This window comes from Podarcis erhardii, assembly GCF_964252035.2.
Source record: "Podarcis erhardii genome assembly, chromosome: 12".
NCBI classification, from domain to species: Eukaryota; Metazoa; Chordata; class Lepidosauria; order Squamata; family Lacertidae; genus Podarcis; species Podarcis erhardii.
The window spans coordinates 34,913,416-34,929,609 of record NC_138513.1 but is presented as its reverse complement, the minus strand read 5'-3'; positions in this window follow the sequence as shown (position 1 = coordinate 34,929,609).

The following is a 16,194-nucleotide window of genomic DNA, read 5'->3' as shown; positions in this document are numbered from 1 at the left end:
CCAAACCCACAGGTTTTATTTTCTGGTTAACCTTGCAAGTTAATGCTATATCATCAGAAACTGTTAACATATTTCTGGTCCTTATAATGCCATTAATGGTCAGTTTGTAATAGCTATATTTTTAACACAGAAAGGGAGGCAAAAATATAAAGACATGTATGTAGAAAATTCAATGCATTAATTCTCTCTGGTGGTTTTAAGGCTGTATACATATTAACATTTACTCTGGGTCCAGCATGCTCCCAATGCTGGCTTTTTATCTGATTACACACAGTGATGGAGAGTTATCCTGTAGTTTCTTGAGAAATACTGTGGTTTGATGTGTTTTCCATAAAGGCAGCTTCAATCCAAGAGGAAAACTTAAGCCATATTTGTTTCACAGGTGTGTACGTTTGAAGCAGCCATTGTGCTTCAATGGATGACAGCTTTGTGAATGGGAGTTTGGGACCAGTTGCAGGCGCATAGAAGCTATAATCATCATAATCATTTATTTATACCCTGCCCATCTGGCTGGGTTTTTCCAGCCACTCCGGGCGGCTCCCAACAGAATAATAATAATAATGCGATAAAACATCAAACATTAAAAACGTTCCTAAACAGGGCTGCCTTCAGATGTCTTCTAAACATCAGATAGTTGTTTATTTATTTGACATCTGATGGGAGGGTGTTCCACAGGGCCAGTGCCACTACCGAGAAGGCCCTCTGCCTGGTTCCCTGTAACCTCACATCTCGCAGTTAGGGAACTGCAAGAAGGCCCTCAGAGCTGGACCTCAGTGTCCGGGCTGAACGATGGGGTTGGAGACACTCCTTCAGGTATACCGGGCCGAGGCTATTTAGGGTTTTAAAGGTCGGCACCAAGACTTTGAATTGTGCTCAGAATCGTACTGGGAGCCAATGTAGGTCTTTCAGGACTAGTGTAATACAGGTAATCAGGTTAAAACATTCCCATCCTATCTCTGGTGTGTGTAGTGTTGTAAAAATGTGACTTTAAATGCAGCAGGGGGGCATGACTTTGCTGTGTTTTAAGCCGCTAATGTGTACATACCCAAGCCAAGTCAGCTTTTATTATGTTGTTTTCCATTTTATTCTCACTTAGCTAGACATCTTGGTGTCAGTCTACAGTAATCATGCAGAAAGGCTTTGAAGTATGCCAAAGACAGAATCTTTCCTGCATAAGACCTAGGTCAGTATTATGAATTATGAATCAAAATCATTGCATGGCAATCCCTTCCCTGTGTATTCACAACCGAGCACGCTTTGCAATAGTTATGATCTCTGTCAAGTTAGATTTCAGACAGTTCCCATGTATATTGGCAACAGAAAAGGAAGTATGCTTCCTACGTGGAAAAGCAGCTCCTTTAAATGAAAGTTTGTGCACCTAGAGGTTGCTGGTCTTAATCCTGCTCATGTTTTTAAGTCCTGAGAAGTGAACTTGACAGAACGAACGGTCACAAAGAGTGGGATTGTTTTCCCACAATGCCGTCTTGTTTGGGGGATTTGGTACGGAATGTTTTCCGCTGCCTTTTCGGACATAAAGAAGGACATATACGGTTGCCATCTCAACTTCTAAGAGCCAGCACACATTCCACAGTAACACTCTTGTCATATTTTTAACACTGGCAGCTTCTAAATTGTTCGCCGTCACGTTGCCTGTCAGCAAAATTAGGTCAGGGAGCACCAGTGTATATTCTCCGGCCTGTCTCATATATATGAATTATATATATATATATATATATATATATATATATATATATATATATATGAATGATGTTTATTGGTTTTACATATAATCACATTACGTAACATCGTACCCTCTTGTTTTATCTCTTTGGCTCGACTTAGCCTAACAACTTTCCTCCCTCCCTTCTGATGGTTTACAAAATTAAAACTTTACATCTTTACATTTCGCTTCGTTTCCTATATGTTATATCATTACCTAGAATATTATACTACTCAACCTGAATAGGTAGCAATTTCACCTTACAGATCTTCAGATAACCCTGTTAGTGATGTTAATTGCTTAGTCTTTCAAATATAATATAAATTTGTTCCAGTCCTTTTGGAATGCTTGGTCTCCAGATTTTTCCCGTCAGTTTCGCCAGTTCTGCAAAGTCCATTTTCATCTGCCACTCTTCTTTTGTTGGTAGCTCCTGTTGTTTCCATCTTTGGGCTAACAAAATTCTTGCCGCAGTTGTTGCATATAAGAACAATTTGTTATCTTGTCTCGGTATCTCACTACCCACTATACCTAATAAAAAAGCGTATTTTTTTTTTTAAGAAAGGTGTTTTTAAACATTTTCTTTATCTCATTATATATCATTTCCCAGATCATTTCTTCAGCCTGTCTTATGATGCTGCTACACTCCAGGCACATGCAGCCAGCTGCGCCATCCATAACTGACCCTTAAATAGGTAGGGTTGTGTCCAGCTGAGGCCACTTCTGCACTACATATTAAAAGCAGAATGATACCATTTTAACAATCACGGCTTCCCCCAAAGACACCTGGGAATTGTAGTTTACTGAGGGTGAGCTGTGAGGATCCCGCACAGACAACTTTCAGCACTCTTAACCAACTACAGTGTTAAGTTGTGGGTGAACATATCAGACGACACAGCGATTCTCCAAACAGCTCTTGTTTATTCACAGGTCAGAACAGAACTGAACTGAAGGGTTCAGCCAGTCTGCTTATATAGAGCTCCAATACAACGTTACTGTAACAACTTTCTGTAACTATCCAATCACTGAATGTCACTTTCGATCCCTTATTTGCATATGTGGACCTGAACTATCTACAGTATCCCCCTGCTGGCCCAGGGTGAGAACTTCAGTACATAACATACAGTTCCCAAGATTCTTTGGGGGAAGCAATGGACTATTTAAAGTGGTGCCATAGCCATTGAAATTTACGCTCCTAAGTTAGTCATGTCCATTATCTTCACTGGGTCTGCTCTCAGTAGGAGTAACATTGGATACAACCTATTGGATTTGTCCTGCCCTGTCTTAATGTCTCAGGTGGAATTACTACTTCAAAATGATTTGCGAGGAAAGAGTATTTTTGGTGGCAAATGACGCATACTTATCTACATTAGTTTAGGGAGCCTGATTCATATTTAGCCATAAGGTGTTGACTGAGATGGATTGTGCTGTTCTCTTCCCTCTTCCCTAGCTACCTTTGTCCTTGTACCAAAGCTGATTGGGTACCAGGCAAGCTCATTTCCTATTTGTTGTTTGCTGTTCTTTTTTTTGGGGGGGGGGGAGCTTGTTTATATCGCTTGTACAATTGCACATTTCTCTTTGTGATTCTCCACAGTTTTGTGCAATTCTGCATGAGATTCACTTTTGTTTGAATCTCTCTCTGAACACGGGAGACAAGCAGAAGCCTTGCCAATGGGGTGAGAGAAGAAAACAAACAGACAAAGACTGAGGGCAGCTTTTTGGCATCAGATGGCTCAGAGCTGTGCAAACAAAGAGCCCGTTTATAGTTTGGCAGGAGCTGTTGTCAAACTTGATGGTCAGATGCACCTTTCCTGCAAAAGGAATATTGTGCAAGTTTCTGCAGCAGATTCCTGACCAGTTTACTTGGCAACTAAAAGTAGCCCTACAAAAGATTGAATCCTATAGATGAGCCAGCAAAGACAGCAATGAAATCACCTCAAGGGGGAGGAAAATATCACATTAGAAAGACATTGATATACCAAAACATCGCTAACAAGCCTTTCTGTTTAAATTGCTTTCCTTAAAGCTCGTCGTTTAAAACTTCAGTTTGTATCTCAATTTCCTGGCTTGGACATTTGGGTCTGATAGCACAGCCCAACCCCCAAAAGAAACCCCCCCCCAAACAAGAGAGAAAAAGAAATTGCCTGATACCTGAATCAGTTTGTGTGTGTGTGTGTGTGTGTGTGTGCAAAGGGAATGATGTCATGCGTACACTGAGAGACAATGTGTATACTATGTGTATGTGAAAGAGATCCACCAAATATACTTTTTAAAAAAACATAGGGAAGAAGCATGTACATTGAGCCACTTGTGCATATCCAATTGTCCATATGATATCAATTACATAGACCTTGACATGTGCTTTGCTAAAGCTTAATACTGCAAAGGGCTACTCATAGAACAACACTGGACATTTGATAACTGGTATCATTGCCCCTATTTGTCTGATATTATCTTGCTTGATTTTTCAGCGCTTACCTCTAGTTTATCCTAAGAGACTTTGCTAGCCTCTGGTGATTATCTGGCTACATGTAGCCTTGGCTCAGCACTCGGAGCTGGAAGTTATTTTCCTTCCTTTTCTGTTTGGTGCAAAGCTAACCTACCTCAGAAAACCTGACACATACACACCCCGGACACATGCACACACACCTGAGCTATGGCCAAACAACAATATTTGCAGTAACAAGGAATAGCTGAATCAACAGGAGTCTGATAGCATTTTTGGGCCCTGTAGCATTGATTGTCCAGCAGCAGCAAATGTAGGTGCATTGCAAATACAGTGGTACCTTGGTTCTCAAACGCCTTGGTACTCAAACAACTTGGAACCCAAACACTGCAAACCCGGAAGTAAGTGTTCTGGTTTGTGAATGTTTTTTGGAAGCCAAACATGCTCCATTTTGAGTGTTACGCTTCCAATTTGAGTGCCACACTTCCATTTGAGTGTTACACTGAGGTCTTTCTGTTTTTGCTATTTATTTTGCGTTTTTGTTTTTGCGGCTCTCTTTTGTTTGTTTTTGTGACTGTGTGGAACCCAGTTCAGCTGCTGATTGATTGATTGATTGATTGTGTGACTGCAGTACATTGTTTATTACTTTCATTTTATGGATCAATGGTACAAACATCTCATCCTAGTAGTGACTTCAACCAGGAGAGATGAGCCCTATTATAAGGGATTTTGGTCAGTAGCCATTGCAGCACAGAGTCGTTTGCAAAAGTTATCAAATTGTGTTTCAAACATTCAGCATATGGACCTAGTAGCAACCAGGTCTAACAGCAACTGATCAGCACTTCTGATTTTACTAACTGAGGGACAGAAGTGGTTCTCGGTCTTCGTCTCCTTTCTTTTTTTTAAAAAAATATTTTATTTGGATTTTTCAAACATAAATGCAAAAATAAAAAAAAGTATAACATATATCATAACATCGTTTCATAACATCTTTGGACTCCCTCGCCCCTCCCGCTCCCATTTACATCATTGCCAATTCTTGCCAGCAATTTATCATCTTGTTTACACTCTTATGTCAAATTCATTTAAATATAATCTATAAGTTCTCCAAAAGGTTTATAATTTTTTCTCAAATTTACTTATCATCTTAATTCTCACTAATTTAGTGGTGCACAATTATTTATGATCTAGCATCCTTTCTTAGCATTCAACCAAATTACAGTATTTTTTTAAATAAATCTTGAATTTCTTCCAATCTTCTTCAACCCTCTCCTCTCCCAGGTCTCGGATTCTGCCAGTCATCTCGGCTAGTTCCATATAGTCCATCAGTTGCATCTGCCACTCTTCCAGTGTGGGTAGTTCTTGAGTCTTCCAGTTCTTAGCGATGAGTATCCTTGCTGCCGTTGTTGCATACATGAAAAATGTTCGGTCCTTCTTTAACACCTTCTGGCCGACAATGCCCAAAAGGAAGGCCTCTGGTTTCTTAGGGAAGGTATACTTAAATACCTTTTTCAGCTCATTATATATCATTTCCCAGAAAGCCTTCACTCTAGGGCAGGTCCACCAGAGGTGAAAGAATGTTCCTTCATTTTCTTTACATTTCCAACATTTATTATCAGACAAATGGTATATCTTAGCAAGTTTAACTGGGGTCATGTACCATCTATATATCATTTTCATTACATTTTCCTTCAAAGCATTACATGCAGTGAAGTTCAACCCAGTGGTCCACAACCTTTCCCAGTCCTCGAGCATAATATTATACCCAATGTCCTGTGCCCACTTTATCATAGCTGATTTAACCATTTCGTCTTGTGTATTCCATTTTAACAGCAGGTTATACATTCTTGAAAGTACCTTAGTCTTTGGTTCTAACAATTCTGTTTCTAACTTCGATTTCTCCACCTGGAACCCTAGCTTTTTATCATTTTTAAAAACTTCATTAATCTGAGCATAATGTAACCAGTCTCGCACTTTATCCTTCATTTTCTCCAAACTCTGCAATTTCCAGTTGTCTCCATCTTTTTCTAGTATTTCCCAATATTTTGGCCATTTGGCCTCCATATTGGGTCTTTTTCGGGCCTTAGCTTCCAGGGGTGAAAGCCACCTTGGAGTTTTATTCTCCAATAAGTCTTTGTATTTTGTCGAGACATTAAATACTGCTTTCCTGACAATATGGTTCTTAAAGGCCTTATTGATCTTAACCTTATCATACCATAAGTATGCATGCCAACCAAAAGCATTGTTAAAACCTTCCAGATCCAGTACGTCAGTGTCCTCGAGAAGTAGCCAATCTTTTAGCCAGCAGAAAGCTGCGGCTTCATAGTACAGCTTTAAGTCTGGCAGGGCAAAGCCCCCTCTTTCTTTCGCATCAGTTAATATTTTAAACTTAATTCTGGGCTTTTTGCCCTGCCAGACAAATTTAGAGATATCTCTCTGCCACTTCCGGAAGCACTCCGTCTTGTCCACAATCTGTAATGTTTGAAACAAAAACAACATTTTTGGCAATACATTCATCTTAATAGCAGCAATTCGGCCTAACAAAGAAAGCTTCAATTTTGTCCAACTGTCCAAGTCTCTCTTAATTTCAGACCAACATTTTTCATAGTTATCCTTAAATAGACTCAGATTTTTTGCTGTTATATTTACCCCTAGGTACTTTACTCTTTTAACCACAGTTAGTTCTGTTTCTCTCTGAAACCGTTCTGACTCTGTATCTGTCAAATTTTTTCCCAACACCTTAGTTTTCTGTTTATTTAGTTTAAATCCCGCCACCCGACCAAAGTCTTGTATCAGTTGCAATACTCTTTTTGTACTAGATTCTGGCTTCTGCAAAGTCAAAACTAGGTCATCTGCAAAGGCTTTAAGTTTATATTGTTTCGCTCCCACCTGAATCCCTTCCACCAACTGGTCCCCTCTGATCATATTCAAGAGCACCTCCAGAACCGAAATAAATAACAGAGGGGAAATCGGGCAGCCTTGTCGTGTTCCTTTTTCAATTTTGAACTCTTCTGTAACCACATTGTTAACTATCAATTTGGCCTTTTGTTCTGAGTATATTGCGTCAATCCCATTCTCAAACCCCCGTCCCACTCCCATTTCTTTTAAATATCCCTTCATAAATTTCCAAGAGATATTATCAAAGGCCTTCTCCGCATCTATAAAGATTAGCACTGCTTTTGTATTTATGTCTGTTTGCAAAAGTTCCAAAATGTCATTAATGTTCCTTGTGTTAGCAAACATATGTCTACCTGGGAGAAAGCCTGCCTGATCTTTATGAATTACTTCATTTAAAACTCTTTTAAGTCTACTTGCCAAAATGTCTGCAAATATTTTGTAATCCACATTTAGAAGGGAGATGGGACGATAGTTCTTGAGTTGTGTCTTTTCAGTTTCAGATTTTGGTATCAATGTGATAAAAGCTTCCTTCCACGATTCCGGCGCCCTCTTTCCCTCCATAATTTCGTTGCTGACCTCCATCAATGGTTGAATCAAATAGTCTTTTAATGTCTTATAATACTTGGAGATCAGGCCGTCTGGCCCTGGAGATTTGCCCAATTGCATGTTCTGAATGGCTTGTTCAATCTCTTGTTGTGTTATTTTATTGTTCAGGATTAATCTGTTTTCTTGTGACAGTTTTGTTAGTCCGTTTTTTTCCAAAAATTGTTTAATCTCAACCTCCTCTTGCGGCCCTTGAGTATATAATTTTTTGAAATATCTCTGGAAACACTTTCTAATCTCCACGGGGTTCTGACTGTTTCTTCCTTCAATTTCTAGGTTTGTGACTATATTTAATTTTTGTCTCTTCTTCAACTGCCACGCTAGCAGTTTTCCACATTTGTTTGCCGATTCAAAAGTTTTTTGTTTCATTAATTTAATCTTCCACTCTATTTCCTGGTTTATCAGTTTAGAATATTGTGCTTGATGAAGTTTAATTTCTCTCAGAATCGGCTGTGATTTTGGGTTGGATCTTAACTTCTTCTCTAGTTCTTTAATTTTCTCCAAAATCTTATCTTTCCTCTCATTTTGTATCCTTTTCTTTACAGTATTCTGTTGTATCAAGAACCCCCTCATCACCACCTTACTTGCGTCCCAGATAATTCTTTTTTCCACCGTAGTGTTCATATTTATCTCAAAGTAATCCTTCAAAACTTTTTGGGCCTTCTTGGTGATCTCCTTATCTCTGAACAAATTGTCATTCATCTTCCATCTAAAGGAACCAGTTGGTAGTAATGTCATATCCATCTTCAGTGCATTATGGTCGGAGCAGGTCTTTGGGCAGATTTCCACTTTTCTGACCTTGGGTGCCAGACCTCTAGTTATCCATATTTGGTCGATTCTTGTCCAAGTCAGCTGGGCCTCAGAGAAAAATGTTCCTTCTCTTACCAAGGGGTTCTTTATTCTCCAAATGTCAATCCAGTCCATATTGTCTGTCATTTCAAAAAAAGTCTTTGGTAGTCTGCCATCTTTCGTAACGTTTTGGCTTTGTGACTTATCCATATTAGTTGATACGACCCCATTCATATCTCCCATCATAATGATGTTGTTATATTCCAGATAGTCCAGCATAATCTCATGCAACTTCTTATAAAATTCCGATTTCCCTTCGTTTGGTGCATAAATTCCTAATATCAAAATATTCTCTCCTTGATGTTGTATCTCGATTGCTAAGATTCTTCCATGTTCATCTTTAAATAAAAATTTAGGTGACAGGCTCTCTTTTGCATATATCACCACGCCTCTCTTCTTTACTCTGTCCGAAGATATAAATTCCTGACCAAGTCTTTTGTTTATTAACACTTTTCTGTGGAGCCTAGTCACATGTGTTTCTTGTAAGCAAATAATGTCCAATTGTTCTTTTTTTAATATATGAAAAATTTTCCTTCTTTTTTCCGGAATGTTGCAGCCATTTATATTCCAGCTCAAAAGTTGCAGAGACATCCTGAATAAATCTGTTTAGTTTCCTGGGGGTGGTACCTTGTTCGCTGGGTCTTCAGAATCCAAGGGTGCAGGTTCCCCTGGTGCTCCTGGCCCAGAAGGTAGTTCAATTCCTTTTTGAAGGTCCTCTCCGTATGTAGTCAGAAATTTATCTCTGTCTTCCAGTGTTCTAATTTTAACCTTCTTCCCTCTAAAGGTAAAAGATAATCCTTGAGGAAATTCCCACCTGAAGATAATTGAGTTGCTCCTCAACAGTCTAACCAATTCCAGATATTCAGATCTAAGATCAAGCAGCTGTTTAGGAATGTCCTTGTAAAGTTCAATTCTTTTATCCAAAATGTCCAGTGACTTTCCGTAGTGTAGGCCTAAAATCTTGTCCCTTTCCTCCTTTGATCTCAATATTATCAAACAGTCTCTGGGCTTCTCTTTCTTTGTAAGTCTTCCAAGCCTAAAAGCTGATACAATTTTAAAGTCTTTTTCCTCTAATTTCCAAAACTTGGAAAATTCTTTAGTCAGAAACTCAGCCAAGTTGCCTTCTTCCACTTCTGGTATAGACCTTATCCTTAAGTTACTCTCCCTGTTTCGCAATTCCAACATAGAAAGATAGGTCTGGTGTTCTCCTACTTGTTTGCTGAGTGGTCTTACCTCTTGTTCTAACTTTCCAAGTCTTTGGCTGGTATTCTCAGCCAATTTCCGATTTTCACCTGTAGCCTCTGTCAGTTCTCCTATTGCCTGTACATTCTGTGCCACTTGTCCAGTTAATCTATTTAAACATTCTGTATTTTGATCAATTTTAGCAGTTTGCTCATCAGCTTTTTTGTCCAATGATTCCACTTTTTTGTCCAAAGATTCCAGTTTTTCATAGATTTTCTCTAAAATAGAAGCAGTTGCTCCTGAGGCCATATCTTCCAATTGTAAATCCTCAGTTTCTCCCTCCCCTGCCCGTTGCAGAGAGGCAGCTCCTTCCTCAGAAGGCAAAGTAGGCACAGATGATCTACGTGTCTGTGAGGCTGCGGTTAAAGTTGTTAAAGTTGTTTGTCTGGTTTTTGGTCCCTTTTTTCTTGTGCCACTCATTCCAGAGTTATCTAAAAGTCAAGGTCAAGCTGAGTTGTTCCCATGAGAAACAACATCCCAGATGGTAACAGTCAGACAGGAGGCCGGGAAATGAAAGTAAAATAATGTCACTGCTGTAAATCCCAAATCCTCTAGGGGGAGCTTAAAATGTCTATGGGGAAGAGGTCAGTTCCAGTAAAATTTAGTAAAGTCAAAATAATGTCCAAGAACCTTCAATAGTAGGTTTTAGCAGAGTTGTTTTTAGCAAAACTACAATGTTTCAGTCAGTGCATACTGGTATTCCAAGTGGTGCTTCAAAGTAACAAATCCAAACTCCTCAGATTGTTTCCAAGTTTAAAAGTGTCCAAGTCTGCAAACTGGCTACTCAGTTACACAGGCAGCTCCAGCACCTGGGTTTCTTACTTAAATTATAAATCCAGTAGAAGAAAGGTATCACCATGCAAATAAAAGGCATAAGTTCCACCGCTTAAAGTCCTTAATCAACTTACAAAAAAGTTCAATTGGTGCTCAGATCCCTTAGGTTAAAAGTTCTCTCTTTGCCTCCACTCCTCCGGCTCTTTGCTTTGAAGTTCAATGACAGCGGAAGACGGACTTCCTGTTTTTCGTCACTCCGCTTTCAGCCAAATTCAATAAATTTTCTTCGGTCTCTAATATTATAAAGTCCTTCTTTACTCACGGGTTGTTGCTTTTTCAAATCCGAAGTTCCCAGGAAAAGAGGTCAGCGCTCACCGGCAGCAGCAGCGCGGCTTCACTCCGCAGATCGCGAAACGACTCACAGCACCGCAACCCCCTCCACGTTCCGGAGCCCCTTACGGGGTTCCTTCAACGATTTGGGGGTCGCTCCTGGCGCCCGCCGAGTCTCAAGACCACAGGCTCTTGCTGCCTGTGGGTTTTCAGGATGGGTCTCCGCTTCGCCGTAGCGGACGACCCTTTTCTGCGGAGCTTCCTCCTCACAAGTGAGAGAGGACCGCCATTACCGTTCGCGCCGCCTCCGGAAGTCCCTTCGTCTCCTTTCTTGACCAGAGCTGTACTTCCAGTGAGACTCAGGACACAACATTCTAAGTTACTGAAGGTGGCTGGAAAGGAGGCATTACAACAGTTACAATTAAACACACGTTGCAGACAGCTCCGTTCAGCATACAAATCATGCATCTTCACAACCATAGCTGTCAACTTACAGATTTGAAAATAAGGGACCAGCTGCCTTGAAAATAAGGGACCAGCAGCCAAAATAAGGGACCTGCAGCCTCACCTGTTCCAGGCACTCCAGTATTCCTGCCCTCCTGCAGTCTGGTCAAACTCATGCTGGTAGCTTCGAGAACACTGTCCAACCAGCTTTGTAACCAGAGGTTCAACTGAATAGAATCTGAATCACATGCACCACAAGGCCTATGCAGCGTCAACTTAAGATGGCTCCCTGGCCTGGTTTTGCACTGCAAAGTTTGCAGCAGCACATGCAACAAAATGGCGTCCAACATTCAAAAAACCCCTCAGCTTGCATTAACTAGCCACACACAAGGCTCCACCCCCCAGTCGTTCTTAGACTTCTTATTGGGTGAGCAACACAGCCAAGCAACACAGTTGGAGCCTCCCTCCTCCCTGGCCAGCAGTGAGGGAGGGAGAGGAGCTGCTTCCTTTGAGAATTAAGGGACATCATTTAAGGGACATCCATCAATAAGGGACAGCAGCGGGACATGGCGCTGGAATAAGGGACTGTCCCTTCAAATAAGGGACACTTGACAGCTATGCTTCACAACAAGGCATCTTGGATTTCTTCCCAAAAGAGTGCAGAACCAGCCTTCACCACTAAGTGGCTTCTGTTTTCCTCGTCAGCTTTACACATAGGACAATTTCAACACATCTCCTGTTGCAGATTTCGTGGCACAGCAAAGTGTTCCGTATCACTTTGTACAATGGTACAGGTGACCAGATGACTGCAGGGACTGAGAAAGCCTGCCACGGAACTGTTTATTTCGTCACGTGTATGGACTCGCTGCTTCAGTAAGTAAGATCCATTCAGTTCAATGGGAAGTGATGACTTATGAGGGGGATTACAGCCTTAGGAGTAACTCGCATTGGACTCAGCGGGTCTTAATTCTGAGTGGACATGAAGAAGCCATTCTTTATTCTGAACATGAGGACTTTTGGATTGCCCAGCTCATCAACCTGCCATATTTTTAAAATTCATGCTGCTTGACAAGCATATTCATTACCCCCTGCCTGCATTGCACTCCTAGAGTTCTCACCACTCAAAGAGTTGGGGTGCAAGCATGCAACAACACTATCCTGGTGTTAGGCCTTGTGTGCTGGCAGCTGACAGTAATCATTGATATAGCAGGAGGATAGGGTTGCCCTGACAGTGAAAGCCGTAATGTTATTTAATCCTTTTTCTGCTTTATTTGTTATTTAATCCTTTTTACGGTTTCCTAAACTGCACTTGTTTCTCAGCAGGAGATTAATTAGCAAGAGTCAAGTGACTTGCACTTATCCGTGGGAGTATAGAAATCTTATCTTTGATTCTAAATACATCTGTCATTAGGATAATTTTACTTTGCTTTATTTGCACGTGTATACGTGTGAGGGAGAAGATGGAGCAAAGTCACCATTACTGTTAGACCTGACCAGAAACGCAGTGGGCTAAGTCCAGCCGATAGTGTACCATGCAGCATTTTCGGCAGTACTTAAATCTGGTTGAACTAAAATCCCACTGAATTATCTTGTGAGGTGGGGAAAACAATCTCAGCTTTTTTAGAAGAAGCTCAGTGACTATTCATGTTTTAAATAATGCAAGCAGTATGAGTGCAGAGGACTATTACGTAAGCACACATTTTCTATAATCCAACCAATTTGGCAACAAGAATACACGAGAAGCAGAAGTGCTCCCAGAATAATTCAAGGACTTCTTCAGTACTGAAAGGTACGTCTGCTCTGCTTTGTGGATTGAATTAATATGAACTCTGCAGTCCATAGATGGGAGAACAGAGAGCTTGGCATAGGTAGTGGAACAGAATTTACATGACAGAATTTCTAGCTCTGAGGGCTTTCTGGACGTTCCCTCCCTGCGAGAAGTGAGGTTACAGGGAACCAGGCAGAGGGCCTTCTCGGTAGTGGCACCTGCCCTGTGGAACGCCCTCCCATCAGATGTCAAGGAGATAAACATCTATCTGACTTCTAAATGTCTTCTAAATCTGAAGGTGGCCCTGTTTTAGTGTTTGATGTTTTATCGTGTTTTTAATATTCTGTTGGGAGCTGCCCAGAGTGGCTGTGGAAACCCAGCCAGATGGACGGGGTATAAATAATATATGATGATGGTGATGATGGTGATGACCGTGGCAAAATGATTCTCTTCTTTGTGTGGTTATTTTAGAATACCCTTTCTAAGGTTTAGCATTCAACCACTGCATCCAAACCCCAGAAACCCCATTCCAAAGATGACCCAAATCAGTCCTCATGCGGCTGATGTCTTCCACAACCCCTTCCAACCCCAGTGCACAGGAAAGTGAAGGGAAGTGGGTCAAGGTTCGTCCTGGAGGACCTGCCAGGAGAGAGGAAAAATAAAGTCATGGCTCACCCAGGAGAAAAGTACACTGAGAGAGACTCCAAAAGGAAAGGGCAGGGAGGCAGCAGCTGTACAGGACACAGGGCATGGTCAGTTAACATTAATGCAATTCCAACAGGACTTTGACCTCTGTAGATTAGATAAGCAGACAAATTCCACATTACTTCTCTCTGGGAAGCGCTTGAGTTAGATATTGTTCATAAATATTCAGTTTTTCAAAATGTTCAATGCAGGCTAAGCAGGGAGCATTGCACGGTTGCATGTGCCTGGTTTAATTCTTGTGTTTTATATTCTGTGCAGTGTTGGATATAACTCTTGGCAGCGACTATTGTCTATGAAGACGGAGAGGCAAACATTTGAATGCAGCCTCTGATCTGAAAACAAGTAATCCAGGAATTCAGGCCAGGGCACATGGCTCTCCACACCCACCCATTTCACTCTCTTAATAGCCCTGTGAGGTAGGTTTGGCTGAGAGAATGATTAGCCCAAGACTACCCAGGGAGAAAAAGGGACACGGGTGGCGCTGTGGGTTAAACCACAGAGCCTCGGACTTGCTGATCAGAAGGTTGGCGGTTTGAATCCCCGCAATGGGGTGAGCTCCCGTTGCTCGGTCCCTGCTCCTGCCAACCTAGCAGTTCGAAAGCACGTCAAAGTGCAAGTAGATAAATAGGTACCGCTCCGGCGGGAAGGTAAACGGCATTTCCATGCGCTGGTCTGGTTCACCAGAAGCGGCTTAGTCATGCTGGCCACATGACCCAGAAGCTGTACGCCAGCTCCCTCGGCCAATAAAGCGAGATGAGCGCCGCAACCCCAGAGCCAGTCACGACTGGACCTAATGGTCAGGGGTCCCTTTACCTTTTTACCCAGGGAGAGTTTAGTCACTGAGTGGGGATTTCAACTTGGGTTATCTCCAGTCCCATTCAGTACAGTGCAAAGGCACGGCAGTCATTGAAGGCTGACAAAGTGATTATACACGAGCTCTCAGTGATTTGTATTGTGGTGATAAGAGCCCTCCTGGATTAGACCCAAGGCCTGTCTTAGTCCAGCATCCCGCTTCTCACGGTAGCCAGCCAGGTGCCCATGGGCAGTTCCAAAGCAGGTGATACGGCAATAGCTGTCTCTACCTGTTCTTCCCAGCTACTGGTATTAAGATACGGACGCGGGTGGCGCTGTGGCCTAAACCACTCAGCCTCTTGGACTTGCAAGCAGAAGGTCGGTGGTTCGAATCCCTGCAACGGAGTGAGCTCCCATTGCTCTGTCCCAGCTCCTGCCAACCTAGCAGTTCGAAAGCACACCAGTGCAAGTAGATAAATAGGCACCGCTGCAGCGGGAAGGTAAACAACATTTCCGTGTGCTCTGGTTTCCGTCACGGTGTCCCGTTGTGCCAGAAGCAGTTTAGTCATGCTGGCCACATGACCCGGAAAGCTGTCTGTGGACACACGCTGACTCCCTCAGCCTGAAAGCGAGGTGAGTGCCGCAACCCCATAGTCACCTTTGACTGGACTTAACTGTCCAGGGGTCCTTTACCTTTACCTATCAAGATGCATGTTGGCTCTGCACATGGATATTGCATATAGCTAAAAAGCACCAGGCATTGTTACCTTTCCTCGTTGGGGGCCTGATAATTTTGGTTGCCCTTTTCCGTACAGTTTTATGGTATCCTTTTTTTGAGAAGCAGTGACCAGAACTGTATACGGTATTCCAAGTTTGGTTCCACCATCTGTTTGTATAAAAGAATGATCCCTACTGTGGAATGATCCCTACTGCGGAATTCACTCACTGCACACTGGGTTGCCGATTTCATTGTCCTGTCCACCACAACCCCAAGATCCCTTTCTTGAGCAGTTACTGCCAGTTCAAACTCCATTAGAGTATGGGATTAGGACGTCTTGCGCCACATTGTGTGTCACTTTCTAAGCTGTAATTCTTGGGATCTCTCTTGGATTCCTTTTTTTAAAAGAAGTACAGTGGTACCTCAGGTTACATACGCTTCAGGTTACATACGCTTCAGGTTACAGACTCCGCTAACTCAGAAATAGTGCTTCAGGTTAAGAACTTTGCTTCAGGATGAGAACAGAAATTGTGCTCCAGCGGCGTGGCGGCAACAGGAGGCCCCATTAGCTAAAGTGGTGCTTCAGGTTAAGAACAGTTTCAGGTTAAGAACGGACCTCCGGAACGAATTAAGTACTAAACCCGAGGTACCACTGTAGGGGGTATATCATCTGCTTTCTGGTCCTCTGATAAAAGGGACAAGTTACACGTTTTTGTTAGAAGACTAGCAATTTCACAACCGAGCTCTTCAGGAACTCTCAGGTGGACACCATCTGGACTCAGCGATTTGTTAATTTTTAATTTAGCAATAAGGCCCAAAACTTCATCCCTTGTCACTGCTGCTTGTTTCAGTTCTTCCAACTCCCTTCCTGATAAAATCAGTTCAGGCATGGGTACCTGACCTTTGTC